The sequence below is a fragment of the Thalassophryne amazonica genome, chromosome 8, assembly GCF_902500255.1.
Source record: "Thalassophryne amazonica chromosome 8, fThaAma1.1, whole genome shotgun sequence".
NCBI lineage: Eukaryota > Metazoa > Chordata > Actinopteri > Batrachoidiformes > Batrachoididae > Thalassophryne > Thalassophryne amazonica.
The window spans coordinates 111,829,030-111,844,068 of NC_047110.1; the positions used below are offsets into that span (position 1 = coordinate 111,829,030).

The 15,039-nt window shown below is 40.0% G+C and overlaps 1 protein-coding gene across 1 annotated transcript in view; it reads right to left on the minus strand.

Annotated features, from left to right (window-relative positions):
• Window positions 1–13,681, minus strand: part of ripor1 (RHO family interacting cell polarization regulator 1) — a 107,439-nt gene extending 93,758 nt beyond the window's left edge. Inside the window, exon 1 of the mRNA XM_034177279.1 lies at window positions 13,565–13,681. The gene's annotated coding sequence lies outside the window, so the exon portion shown is untranslated. The remainder of the gene's footprint in view (window positions 1–13,564) is intronic.
• Between the last annotated feature and the right edge of the window lie 1,358 nt (window positions 13,682–15,039).

A 15,039-nucleotide genomic window follows, 5' to 3' on the forward strand; every position in this document is an offset into this window, starting at 1 on the left:
TTCCTCTCCAACTTACGGGTTATCTGCTTTAAGCTACGAGTTTGTGAGTTATACCACGGAGTCAGACACTTCTGATTTAAAGCTCTCTTTTTCAGAGGAGCTACAGCATCCAAAGTTGTCTTCAATGAGGATGTAAAACTATTGACGAGATACTCTATCTCCCTTACAGAGTTTAGGTAGCTACTCTGCACTGTGTTGGTATATGGCATTAGAGAACATAAAGAAGGAATCATATCCTTAAACCTAGTTACAGCGCTTTCTGAAAGACTTCTAGTGTAATGAAACTTATTCCCTACTGCTGGGTAGCCCATCAGAGTAAATGTAAATGTTATTAAGAAATGATCAGACAGAAGGGAGTTTTCAGGGAATACTGTTAAGTCTTCTATTTCCATACCATAAGTCAGAACAAGATCTAAGATATGATTAAAGTGGTGGGTGGACTCATTTACTTTTTGAGCAAAGCCAATAGAGTCTAATAATAGATTAAATGCAGTAAATGCAGATGTTTTATCACTCAGTGATCTCCAGCGTCTCTGCAGCAGGCTGGAGGCAGCAAACATGAACAAGCTCATCAGGAGAGCTTTCCCATTCTTGCTTGATGTACGACTTCAGTTGTTCAACAGTCCGGGGTCTCCGTTGTCGTATTTTGCGCTTCATAATGTGCCACACATTTTCAGTGGGTGACAGGTCTGGACTGCAGGCAGGCCAGTCTAGTACCCGCACTCTTTTACTACGAAGCCACACTGTTGTAACACGTGCAGAATGTGGCTTGGCATTGTCTTGCTGAAATAAGCAGGGACGTCCCTGAAAAAGACATTGCTTGGATGGCAGCATGTGTTGCTCCAAAACCTGGATGTACCTTTCAGCATTGATGGTGCCATCACAGATGTGTAAGTTGTCCATGTCATAGGCACTAACACACCCCTATACCATCACAGATGCTGGCTTTTGAACTTTGCACTGGTAACAATCTGGATGGTCTTTTTCCTCTTTTGTCCAGAGGACACAACATCCATGATTTCCAAGAACAATTCAAAATGTGGACTCATCAGACCACAGCACACTTTTCCACTTTGTGTCTGTCCATTTAAAATGAGCTCGGCCCGGAGAAGGCGACGGCGTTTCTGGATGTTGTTGATGTTTGGCTTTCACTTTGCATGGTAGAGTTTTAACTTGCACTTGTAAATGTAGTGATGAACTGTGTTAACGGACAATGGTTTTCTGAAGTGTTCCTGAGCCCACGCGGTAAGATCCTTTACACAATGATGTCGGTTTTTTAATGCAGTGCCGCCTGAGGGATCGAAGGTCACAAGCATTCAATGTAGGTTTTCGTCCTTGCTGCTTACATGTAGAAAGTTCGCCAGATTCTCTGAATCTTCTGATTATATTATGGACTGTAGATGATGGAATTCCCAAATTCCTTGCAATTAAATGTTGAGAAACATTGTTCTTAAACTGTTGGACTATTTTTTCACAAAGTGGTGATCCTCACCCATCTTTGCTTGTGAACGGCCGAGACTTTTAGAGATGCTCCTTTTATATCCAATCATGAGAATCAACTAGTGTCCTCAATTCCCAAACACTTATTGAGTGTTGTTAGAAGGAAAGGTGATGTAACACAGTGGTAAACATACCATTGTCCCAGCTTTTTTGAAATGTGTTGCAGGCATCCATTTCAAAATGAGCAAATATTTGCACAAAAACAATAAAGTTTACCAGTTTGAACATTAAATATCTTGTCTTTGTGGTGTATTCAATTGAATAATTAATTGAATAATGCAAATCATTGTATTCTGTTTTTATTTACATTTCACACAACGTCCCAACTTCACTGGAATTGGGGAGGTGCAAGTTGCACTGGAGCATAAGTCGTATAGGAGTACACATTGCACCAGGGTATAAGTAGCACTGTAGTACAAGTCGCATACAGTGAGGCACGTAAATATTTGATCCACTGTCGATTTTGCAAGTTTTCCCACCAACAAATGTAGAGGTCTGTAAGTTTTATCATCGGTACACTTCAACTGTGAGAGACAGAATCTTAAAAACCAGACCTTAATATTTGGTACAGAAACCTTTGTTCAGACGTTTCCTGTAGATCCTGTAGAAGTTTTCACACACTGCAGCAGGGATTTTGGTCCACACAGATCTTCTCCAAATTTTTCAGGTTTGGAGTTTCAGCTCCCTCCAAAGATTTTCTGTTGAGTTCAGGTCTGCAGACTGGCCAGGCCACTCCGGGACCTTGAAATGTTTCTTACGGAGCCCCTCCTTAGTTGCCCTGGCTGTAATGTCATGCTGGAAGACCCAGCCATGACCCATCTTCAATGCTCTTACTGAGGGGAAGGAGGTTGTTTGCCAAAATCTCACGATACATGACCCCATCCATCCTCCCTTCAATACGGTGCAGTCGTCCTGTCCCCTTTGCAAAAGAGCACCCCAAAAAATGATGTTTCCACCTCCATGCTTCACATTTGGGACAGTGTTCTTGGGGTTCTCATCCTCTAAACATGGTAAGTGGAGTTGATACCAAAAAGCTCTATTTTGTAGCTCATGTTCTCATGTCATCCCATGGCAAAAAGAAATCACCCTTTACACTTCAACAATGACATCACAACATGCAGCCATGACTAGGGCTGTCACGATTAGGAATTTCTGGAGACGATTAACTGTCAGACAAATAACTGCGATTGACGAATATATTGTCTATTTTTTTTTCTTTTTTTCCTCTTCTTTATATTCTACTATTGTAGTATAATTACACAACTCTGGAAGAACGTTTGGCTTCTGTGAGTGGAGAAACTGGGAATAGTGCAACATTTTTATCTTCATTTTACATAAAGTCCCAACTTTTTCTGATTTGTGGTGGTTTCTGTTGCATTTCTGAAATTGTTTCTCCTCATCAGTCACGTTTTGTGCTTAAACACTACATTAAGCTCAAGATTGAACAAATAAATACCTTCGGAAAATAACAGCTGTTAAAGTTCAGAGTTCTCACCTGCTTTTTGTGATCAGTGCGTCTGAACATCACCACAGCTTCTTCATGTCAGGGTTTTTTTTTTTTTGTGGCTCAGTTCATTCATATATTCTCATTTTTAAATATGTTTTTAAAGATATTTGACCGTTTATTTAATCTCATGATCTCATAAATTCAGCATACAACGCGCACATGGTGTGAACAGGATGGTAACGGCAGAATCACACCGGGAGAGAAAGTTCAGAGAGAAGTAAAGGCAGCTCCACGTTTTGGTTTTGTTAACATGTTCACTCGGGTTAAAATCCTCTCTCTGCTCCATGCTCGATGCGCACTGATGGTTCTCAGACTGTAACGTGTTGCGCCTGCATTCAGGAATCTCCCTCACACACCCCCTCCCTCGCAGTCTGCAGCCTGTTGACTCCGCACGCGCACACACACACACACACACACACACACACACACACACACACACACACACACACACACACACACACACACCGACAGCTCCGCATTTTAGACGGCTTTTGAAGAAGACGCCCACTGTTTTAATCGCCCGTCTTATCCAACGAGAGCGAGGCTGCAGCACAATGACATCAGATTCTGAGTCGTTTTATGCTTTGTGGATAAAATAAATAATTCATGGTAATCGCAAATATGAAAAATAATCGCAAATATGAAAAATAATCGCGATTGACGAATATTGTAATAATTGTGACAGCCCTAGCCATGACATCATCACAACATGCAGCCGTGACATCATCATAAGAGCTGTTCATGTCAGCACCCAGAAAGACAGCAATGATGTTCCTCAGTGACTTACACGGCACCGTGCATGCAGCGACGTTGTGCACGCAGCGACACCGTGCACAGCTCCAAGCTCATCAGTGGCTTTATTTCGTCTTGTGTAGTCAGTTAGATTGTGCAGAAGTCGGCTCGCTCTTCGTGCACGTTTTGACTTTCCACTTAATCTCCAGCTGGCCAATAAGCTGCTTTACCGTCAGTGAGGTGCAACAGGATCATTAGCGATTTACAGCCATTGTGAAGCGGCAAGACGCACAATCACACATCCAGAAAAATGTTTCAGCTCCAAATCAGGAGACGATGGTCAAAGATACGACTTCAATTTAACGATTATATCCATAAATGGAGAAAATAATCAATCTATTAATTAATTTATTGTTTCATCCATAAATGTCACAATATGTTGAAATATAATGATTGTTGCCTTCAAATGTCTTTTTTAGTCCTAAAAAAGAAATATTCAATTTAGTCAGAGAAGTAAAAATCTGAAATCAAAGGATTTTAAATAATTTCAAATAATTAAAAAAAACACTCAAAATAATTATTTGATTATCAAAATAGTTTTTGATTGGTTTAACAGTCGATTAATCACTGTAGCTCCATCAATATAATGTTCTGAGTCTCGACCATTACACATTTCTTCAAAACTGTTCATGTGTGTGGTATTATCTGGAGTATAAGTCGTATTTTATTTTGTAGTCCGGGCGTTCCTGTGACATACGGCTGAATGTGTGACAAGCTGCTCCTGTATGCTGAATGAGGTAGCTGTGTCCCAAAAAGACAGCGTGGTCTCATTTGAACCTCCAGTGATATCGCACGATTTGACCACTTATGGGGGCAGACGCTCCTGTTGTGCAATATACACACAGCATAACTTCACACGGATAAATGTTGTACTGCTTTGTTTTTGTCTTTGTTTTTGGCTGCAATCGCCGAAGAAGTCATGAAAAGTGCAGTTTTTTTCAGTTCCCAGTGGATTAGAAAAGACGAGGCAAATGGGAGAGGTTGTGTCGGTGAGTGTTAGCCTACACAGCTAACCAGAATAGCTGCATTCTGTTGCCTGCAAAACCGCGTCAACAATTTCGAGCTCCGGGTCATAAACAAACCGCAACACATGTCCACTTTCCACCACATCGTCACTTTTTCTTTGCATTTTTACTTTGTTTGTGTGTAATTTGCCAAAAAACTCAGACAGTGCCATGTTTCCATTCCGAGAAGTAGCAAAATTACATATACGAGTCATATTTTACCCCGTTAGCGCCCGCCCTCAAACGAGACTGTGGTGCCAAATTCAGGGTCTGAGATCAGCAAAAACACCACAGTGTCATGACGATACATATTTGCGTTATTATTACTATTAAACAAGACATTAAATGCTGCATGAAGCACAGAAAATTCTAATTATATAACGGCTGAGTGGATCCTTGTCAATTGATTGGTGCTTTGTATGTCACATGACGGATTATTAATTTGCGTTGCATTGCATTTAGAGTGCGATTTGGTTCCATACATGTAGTACCATTGCACTCTGCACACGCACACACACACAAAACAAATCCACTGCACTGTAAGCTGTCTGGAGGCTGTCAGCAGGAAGTTAGAATGAAAAGCTAGACTAATTTCTCTTTTTTTTTTTTTGCTGCACTGAGGAAATACACTGTCTTTTTTTGGGGGAGTACACACGTGCACAAGCGTGTCCCTTTTGTGTGAGTGCACGCACAAGCAGCACGGCAGAAGCGAGATGATTTAATTGAGCTAACTGACGGTGCTAGTTCTTGTAACACACGCACACAAAATCCACTCCGCTGTAAACCATCTGGATGCATGAAAAGCTGAAAAGCTGATGTGATTTTTGGCTGGACTGAGGAACTGCACATTTTTTTTATTTTTTATTTTTAATGGAAGTCCGAAGTCAGTGCACAGCATCACGGACTACACGTCACAATTTGGACTTCAGCAGCAGTGGAACACCAAAATGTAAGTCCCCTTTTCTGTTGTTTATAAATTAATAAAATATCAAATGACAAGGATCTATTTTAGCCGTTATATAAAACAAATAATGAATGTTTTTATATTCTTTCAATAGAACGAACATTTAATTCGGTGAAAGCTTTCACCTCATGAAATATTTGTACCACTGAACTCAAACATTCATTATTTGTATACTAGCTTCAGAACTTTAAATGCTTATTTGCAGAACTTCACATAAACAGCTCTGACACAAAAAGGACCGGATCCCATCGTGCAAAGAGAACTGAGTCAGGTTCTTTACAGAAGACCTGCTCAGGTTTGGAGGCTGCTCAGACCACAGGAATGAGCCCGCACATGATGAGTGCTGAAGAAATGGCGTTGGTGAGGAGTGCATGGTGACCTTGGTGCTGTTGGGGAACAGCGTCACTGGGTTAACGGTCACAGAAAACCCTTCAGGATCATCCACCACACAGACACACAAACTTTAATCTGCCACCACAAACCATTAACATCCAGAACTGATCCCAAAACCAAATCGACAATCTGCACTCAGCAACACTTTGGCACTCTTCTGCATCCGGATCAGGATCCTGAATTATAACAGATGCAGCAAATTATACAAGCGTCAGATCAGGAAAATGGAGAATGAGTGAATGTGGTCAAATCTAAACAAGCTACAAATGTGACCATTAGAGGGCGCTGTTTAAAGCTGACAAACACTTTCCAGAGGACGTCACGTCTTCTATACTTGATACCAAGAAGTGCGCAGAATTTTACATATGGTCACGTGTGTTCTTCAGCGTCTCATCACGGCTTTGCTGTGGAGGGTCAGAGGCCTGATGGGTAATCCTCTTACTGTCTCTTTCTACCAACTGCAGAGATGAGGACAGTGGGACACGTGCACAGACAGCCGGCAATGAGGAAAGGACCAACAGATCCATGTGCAGCTCTATAAACCCACAAACACTCAAACGCAACACTTCCTGTTTATCTGACTGGAACAGGAACGACTTTAGCTCAAATGATCTGGAATCATCTGGAAAATTAGAAATGTGTCACATCAGAAGATTCAGGATCCAAAGTGCTCACAGGGTCAGGGAGCTCTGGTGGTGTAAAGTTAGAGTTCCTGCAAACTCTAAAGTTCCTGTTGCTACTTTTCACAATAAAAGCACTTCAGCACCATAATCACAGTGACTGGAGCACCCACAGGACAGAACCTTCAGAAAACCCAAGAATTAAAGCACAACTCCAAAAAACTGCTTCCAGGCCAGGCTGGAACAACATAGTAATTATTTATTTTTTAGTTGTTAAGTCTCTGAAAAGCTACAAAACAATAAAAACCTCAATCACATTCAAATTAACTGCTATAACCCAAAGCCTGTTTGCGGGGAACCGCTATTCGTATCAGATGATGTCACACTGGCATGTCACATGTGACTATTGAAGGCCTATTGGAGAAAGTGCTAACTCTGGATGATACTAACCCTGGTTAACCCAAGTGTTAACTGTGATGCTAAGTGTTCATGGTTAAGCCAACTGTTGCCATATTTTCCAGAGTATGTCTTTTTTTGTAGTTTGGGAAGTCCTGCAACTTAAATTCCAGTGCAACTTATATTTGAAAAAAATACTGCATTATCATCTATCACCACAAGATGGCACCATCTACACAGGTGACAAGCTACTCTGGATGGCATTACCCTGACCTCTAGTAATACTGTGAGAAATCTTGGAGTCATTTTTGATTAGGATATGTCATTCAAAGCGCATATTAAACAAATATGTAGGACTGCTTTTTTGCATTTCCGAAATATCTCTAAAATTAGAAAGGTCTTGTCTCAGAGTGATGCTGAAAAACTAATTCATGCATTTATTTCCTCTAGGCTGGACTATTGTAATTCATTATTATCAGGTTGCCCTAAAAGTTCCCTGAAAAGCCTTCAGTTAATTCAAAATGCAGCAGCTAGAGTACTGACAGGGACTAGAAGGAGAGAGCATATCTCACCCATATTGGCCTCTCTTCATTGGCTTCCTGTTAATTCTAGAATATAATTTAAAATTCTTCTTCTTACTTATAAGGTTTTGAATAATCAGGTCCCATCTTATCTTAGGGACCTCATAGTACCATATCACCCCAATAGAGCACTTCGCTCTCAGACTGCAGCCTTACTTGTTGTTCCTAGGGTTTGTAAGATTAGAATGGGAGGCAGAGCCTTCAGCTTTCAGGCTCCTCTCCTGTGGAACCAGCTCCCAATTCAGGTCAGGGAGACAGACACCCTCTCTACTTTTAAGATTAGACTTAAAACTTTCCTTTTTGCTAAAGCTTATAGTTAGGGCTGGATCAGGTGACCCTGAACCATCCCTTAGTTATGCTGCTATAGACTTAGACTGCTGGGGGGTTCCCATGATGCACTGAGTGTTTCTTTCTCTTTTTGCTCTGTATGCACCACTCTGCATTTAATCATTAGTGATTGATCTCTGCTCCCCTCCACAGCATGCCTTTTTCCTGGTTCTCTCCCTCAGCCCCAACCAGTCCCAGCAGAAGACTGCCCCTCCCTGAGCCTGGTTCTGCTGGAGGTTTCTTCCTGTTAAAAGGGAGTTTTTCCTTCCCACTGTTGCCAAGTGCTTGCTCACAGGGGGTCGTTTTGACTGTTGGGGTTTTTCCGTAATTATTGTATGGCCTTGCCTTACAATATAAAACGCCTTGGGGCAACTGTTGTGATTTGGCGCTATATAAATAAAATTGATTTGATTTGATTTAAAGAACAAGCACATTTAAGAAATACTCTCTACCTGGAAGACCACCCTCTGGATTAAAAAGAGGGAAGCTGACTTTTATACTGCTCAGCACAACCTGCGTGGACTGTGTGAGTACAATAAGAACAGCAAAGAAAATCAGCTAAGCTAAGAGATGTAAATCTATTGTTTTTTATGTTACGGATTTTACGTTATAAATAAATAAATATGTTGAACTTTCAGACCTTTGTTTTTTGTGAGCTGTCTGGAGAAATATTTGACTTCTTTTATCTGTAGCTATATGCTGCTGTTGTTCAGACTGTGATGTATATAAATGTCTATGAACAGGCATATATGCCTGGTTTGATTTGATTTGATACAGAAGGGTAGGCATTGATAAGCGTTGCTTCTGCCTACGCCTTTAGGCACCATGTATTTTGTTTATTTTCTTATATTTCTTTTCACCTTTGACTTTTCCGTTATGAGTTTGGTTGTTTGTATATGAGTGGATTTCTGTTACGCACGGGTGTCTAATAAATTCAATTCAAAAACTTTTAATGACATTGTCCATTTATGAGACGTATGATGGTGTATTCGGTGTCCAAAAGAGGTTTACTCACATTTTGTTCCTGTAACAATAACATTAGCTCATTAGCTTCTGCTGGCTAAGACGATATTTGCTTTATAAATGAATAATGTACTGAATTTTCAAACGTTGACAGTTTTCTTGACCACTAGAAGCAGTTTACTCACATTTTGTGCCGTTACAATAACATTAGCTCATTACCTTCTGCTGGTGAAGGCCATGTTTGCATTATAAATAATTAATGCACAGAATTTTCAAATGTTTAACTGTATTGCCCTTTTACCTCATGTATGATGGTTTGTTTAGTGGCCAAAAGAAGCAGTTTACTCACATTTTGTGCCTGTTACAATGACATTAATTAGCTCGTTAGCTTCTGATCACTAATGCAGTTTTTGTATTACAAACAAATAATGCACCAATTAAACCCATTTTGCTTCTTGGTCCATAAACCAGTAGCACCATATTTCATCAAGCAAACCCAAGCATAAACTGCAGTATTTGTACTATAATTAAGAAACAAAGTGATACAGTTTCAAACAAGACAACATTGTCCCTGGTTTCTCAGCAGCAGGTTTGTTTTCCTCATAGTTAATCATTGAAAGTGAAGCAGTCAATAACTTTTAAAGGTTTAACATTTCAGATGCACTTTTCTGTGACTTATAAGAAGATTTTGTGGTAAAACGGTGAGTTTTGGAAGCTGAAGTTGTGTTTGTACGTTTCCTTCAGCTGCCGGTTTGATTTTTAACGCGCATGGTCGACACGTCGAACTTGGCGTGCTTCAGACTTTTGACCCTGAACACGATGCACATGCAGGACATCTGAGCTGTATTTTTGGAAAAAGCCTCAGAAGGTCATGAAGAAGTTAAATATGAGCTTCAGTCGGTTAAACATATGATTTCGGCTGCAGCTGTGTCATTAGTGAAACACACGGCATGAGTCAGAGTGCTCAGCGCCGCGTTCGCACAACTCACAGGTCACGTCTGTTTGATAATCACAGTCAACAGACGTTCTACCCGTGTGGGTTCACAAAGACCGATACTGATATTTACCTATTGATCACATGGGTGCAGGTCGCCCACTTGTAACAGTCAGATTTTATATATATATATATATATACACATATATATACATATATATATATACACATATATATACACATATATATATACATACACACACACACACAAAAAATGGTCTTTATACATCAGTTCAACGTTCAGTATGTGATAACAGAATAGTTTTGACTTCTTTTTTGTGCAAATGCACAGAGTGTGATTAGCATTATGTTACCTTTTATTTTGTATTTTAGTTTTTGTCCCATTGAGTTTGTCTTATTTTCTTGCATGGTATTGTCATTAGCACATTTTATTTTTCGTACATTTTAATCTGGTTTTTATTCATGAAATACTCCTAATTTTTGTTTATTACTGGATTTACCTGCACATGAGACAAAACAAAAACAAATAAACAAACAAAGCCACCTGCAGAAATATGCCGTTTTTATGTACATCTGCCCTGTAGGGCTGCAAAAAAGGATTACTTTCATAATCAATTAATTAAATGATTAGTTTCTCAATCAGTTGATCTGTTGTAAGGACCTGAAATGTCCAATAAATAATATCCTGATAATACTGCAGCTGGTAAAAATAAATAAACCAGATAATATAAAATAAACCAGAGAATTTTCATATTTAAGAAGCTGAAATCAAAGAATTTGGATCAACCAAAGAAGAAAGTGACTCAAAACAATTTATCATATATCAAGATAGCTGTCACTTAATTTAATACTTCATAAATCGATTAAATCGTTGGAGCTCTACAGCTCACAGAGAAAGTAGAACTCTGGTTTCTGCACTCTGCTGCTTCTGTCCATTGGGCAAAGATCGCGTGAGGAAGAGGAGGAGAGACAGACCCACCGAGCAGAACCCCAAAAACCAGGATTTAACAAACACCAAAAACCAGGTTAGCCCGTGAGATCAGCTGGTTCGGACGTGAAGAGAGGGGCGTGTTCAGGCATCTTTCGTCACCCATTTATACATTTACGGGCTGGTTGTGATGTAGCCAGAATCGCCACCGCCAACATGGCCATGCCTGAATCCGGGCTTCATATCGGCTGCTCTGTGATTTACATCACACGAGCTTCATCCAGGACACACACACTGAACCGTCACCGCTCCAAAGTGATGCGCGTGTAAGTGGTACTGCAGTAGTAAAAGTCTGTACATGGTTTAATCGGCCATTTGTCCAATGCTCCACAGGAAGTCATTAACATCAAAGGGCCGCAAGGGACAGACGCCTGAGGCGGTCCAATGAATGCTGGGTAATATATACTACAGTCCTGGAGCCTCCTTATCGACAGTCTCACACACACACTGCAGGCCTGCAGCTTCTCTTTCTCCACAGGAGCAGAGCACCGTGCACGTGGTAGTTTGGGGGCGTTGGCTCTGCTGTCAGCGTGGGGGTGTGTTAGTGCCCATGGCATGGACAACTTACACATCTGTGATGGCACCATCAATGCTGAAAGGTACAGTCAGGTTTTGGAGCAACACATGCTGCCATCCAAGCAACGTCTTGTTCAGGGACGTCCCTGCTTATTTCAGCAAGACAATATCAAGCCACATTGTGCTTCGTAGTAAAAGAGTGTGGGTACTAGACTGGCCTGCCTGCAGTCCAGACCTGTCGCCCATTGAAAATGTGTGGCGCATTATGAAGCGCAAAATATGGCAACGGAGACTGTTGAACAACTGAAGTCGTACATCAAGCAAGAATGGGAAAGAATTCCACCTACAAAGCTTCAACAATTAGTGTCCTCAGTTCCCAAACACTTATTGAGTGTTGTTAGAAGGAAAGGTGATGTAACACAGTGGGAAACATAGCACTGTCCCAGCTTTTTTGAAACGTGTTACAGGCATCCATTTCAAAATGAGCAAATATTTGCACAAAAACAATAAAGTTTATCAGTTTGAACATTAAATATCTTGTCTTTGTGGTGTATTCAATTGAATATAGGTTGAAGAGGATTTGAAAATCATTTTATTCTGCTTTTTATTTACATTTTACACAACATCCCAACTTCACTGGAACTGGGGTTGTACAAAGATACGACTGTTCTCTGAGAGACGTCTGTATAATACTGCAGTACTACCACAACCTGTATAATACTGCAGTACCACCACAACAACATGTATAACACTGCAGTACCACCACAACCTGTATAGTACTATAGTACTACACAGATTCAACTGTTCTGAGAGACAACATCTGTGTAATACTGCAGTACCACCGCAACCTGTATAATACTGCAGTACTACAAAGATTCAACTGTTCTCTGAGACACAATGTCTGTATAATACTGCAGTACTACCACAACCTGTATAATACTGCAGTACTACAAAGGTTCAACTGTTCTCTGAGAGACCACGTCTGTATAATACTGCAATACCATCCCAACCTGTATAATATTGCAGTACTACCACAACTTTCAAAACCACTGCATGACTAACATGTACCAGAGCCCCATATCATACCGCAGTACTACTAATTTGTATCATTTGGGGTGTAAACTTCATCTTTTGGGCTGCTGTCATTTGAAACAATAATTTGCAGGAGTTTTATTTTTTGTACAGCAGGAAGTCACACTGATCTGTCAGTGATTATTGTTATACAAATCTCAAAAAAGTCAAAATTTAACATGAAATATTTTGTCATCAACAGTTTAGTTTAAAGAAAGCAGCATGAATTAGTTTTCCAAATGTGTTCTGTGATTAACAACTAATCACTAACCGATGTGGGATCAAAATATAAGATCTGTTCTTCCCTATTGAACAGCGGAGGACTGATGAGCTGAACTTTTCCACGTAACTCAGTAAAAACACCAACTTCTGCTGCAAAATTTTGTGTTCTGGTTGATCCAGATGAGGACCAGTGAACCTCCAATTTTGGACCATGTTGGCTTTTTTTTTTTTAAACATGCAACAGAAGTCCAAGACAGGACGATTAAGCTGCTTTTGGACTCTTCTTGCTCATCATCACGATGGCCACTAGAGGCCACTGTTGCTCGATTAATCTGTTATTTTACAACTAATTTTCAGTCAGTTATGTGAATAGCGACTAACAACTTACATTAAAAAATGTCAAAAAAATCTGCCCCACATCATTTAATGTGCCGAAAATTGTACTAATTTACGATGAAACACGCTATTCTGTCGCTCATTTTACAATGAATCATTTAAACGTTTGACTTTTTGGGTTTGCTCAAAATAATTTTTGACCATTTACACTAAATTTACAAAAAACAAACAACATCAAACGTTCACCAAGTTTTGCTTTTCCCCGATTTAATAAACGATTAATCGTGAAAAACAAATAATTTGTTAAGTATTTTTTTCCCTTCGTGAAAACAGATTTGAACAAACATCAGCAGACAGAATGAGATGAAAATATTAATGTGTGTGAATCAGTAAACCGTGTGAAGTTGTGATGGTGTGAGATTTACGAACATGCTGCGGTGCTCCGGTCAAAAAACAAAAACCAGCAGCTCCTGACAGGACCACAATCCTAAAGATCCACACGCAAACAGTCCGAGTCCATCAGTCCCGACTGAAACAATCCAATATTTAAACGGGAAAAATGTGCAGATTTGCGCCATGCAACTGCCAGCGAGTCCACACAGCGTCAAATCAGCCACTGATACGACAGCATCCTGTACGGACTTTCAAAATAAAAGACATCGCTGAACAAATTTAACTTATTCATGCTGGGGAAACATATCCAAAAGACCACCTTAAATACCCTTTTCATGATTGGATTCACCTGTATAAGGAGGTCAAGGGTCAGTGGGCTTATCAAACCAATTTTTTGTTCCAATAATTAGTGCTAAATGTATTCAAATCAATAAAATGACAAGGGTGCCCAAATTTATGCACCTCCCTAATTTTGTTTAAATAATTATTGTACACATTCTGTAAATACTAGAAACTTCATTTCACTTCTCAAATGTCTGCTATATGATATATTGAACTGAAATTGCTGATCCAAACAACCAATGATTTATAAAGGAAAATCATGAAAATCTTCAGGGGTGCCCAAACTTTTGCATACAACTGTAAGTCAGTTACACCTTCTATCAATTTCATTTACTCTATAATCATGCAATAATCAACAATGAAAAGTGGACATCTTTGAATTACATATATACTGTCTATGCTGCAGTCCAACACCCAGAAACATGTGAGTTCCTCTGGAGCAAGTGACTCACCATCTGTGATCTTCTGACTCAACCTGCAAACACACGACTGGAACCACCGCCTTCCTCCAAACCTGCACTTTGTCCCACTGCAGTCCTGACACAGGACACGCTGGGAGCTGACAGACGACTGGACTGTACTCTGGACTGGCTACACTGAACTCTGATCCTTCTGCAAGGACGACGGGTGTAGTTTTGACAGTGTTGAATGTTTGGTCTCCAAAAGTAAAGGTCAAAAAAGGTTGATGTCCATTGGATTCAATGACACACGTGACTCCATAACTTGATAACTCAGTATGGCCGATGGTGAAAACTATTCCATTTAAAAACCAAGTTAACCACTAAGTTGAATCACTTTTTACCAAAATTGGAGCAACTTTAACACACTTTTTGCTGTTTTTACTCCATAACATTCGGTCACAGATGGTCCAAACTACATCTTTTTGGAATTTTTTAATTTTGACCCCTGCACTGGCCACCATACATTTTTGTGTAGAGTAGGCCATGGCCCACACAGGCTGGTTTGTACTAGTTGTTTAGTCCCCTTATGTCATACGAAAACCTGCTTGGCCCATGGGCTATAGAGTCTAGAAGGATGTACAAATGCTGAAGATCAAAGTCTCTAATAATTTAATATAATAATATAGTCTTTATTGTCATTGTACATATATACAACGGAATGTGTCGTCTGTATTTAACCATCATAATTAGTTAGACACAATCCACCAC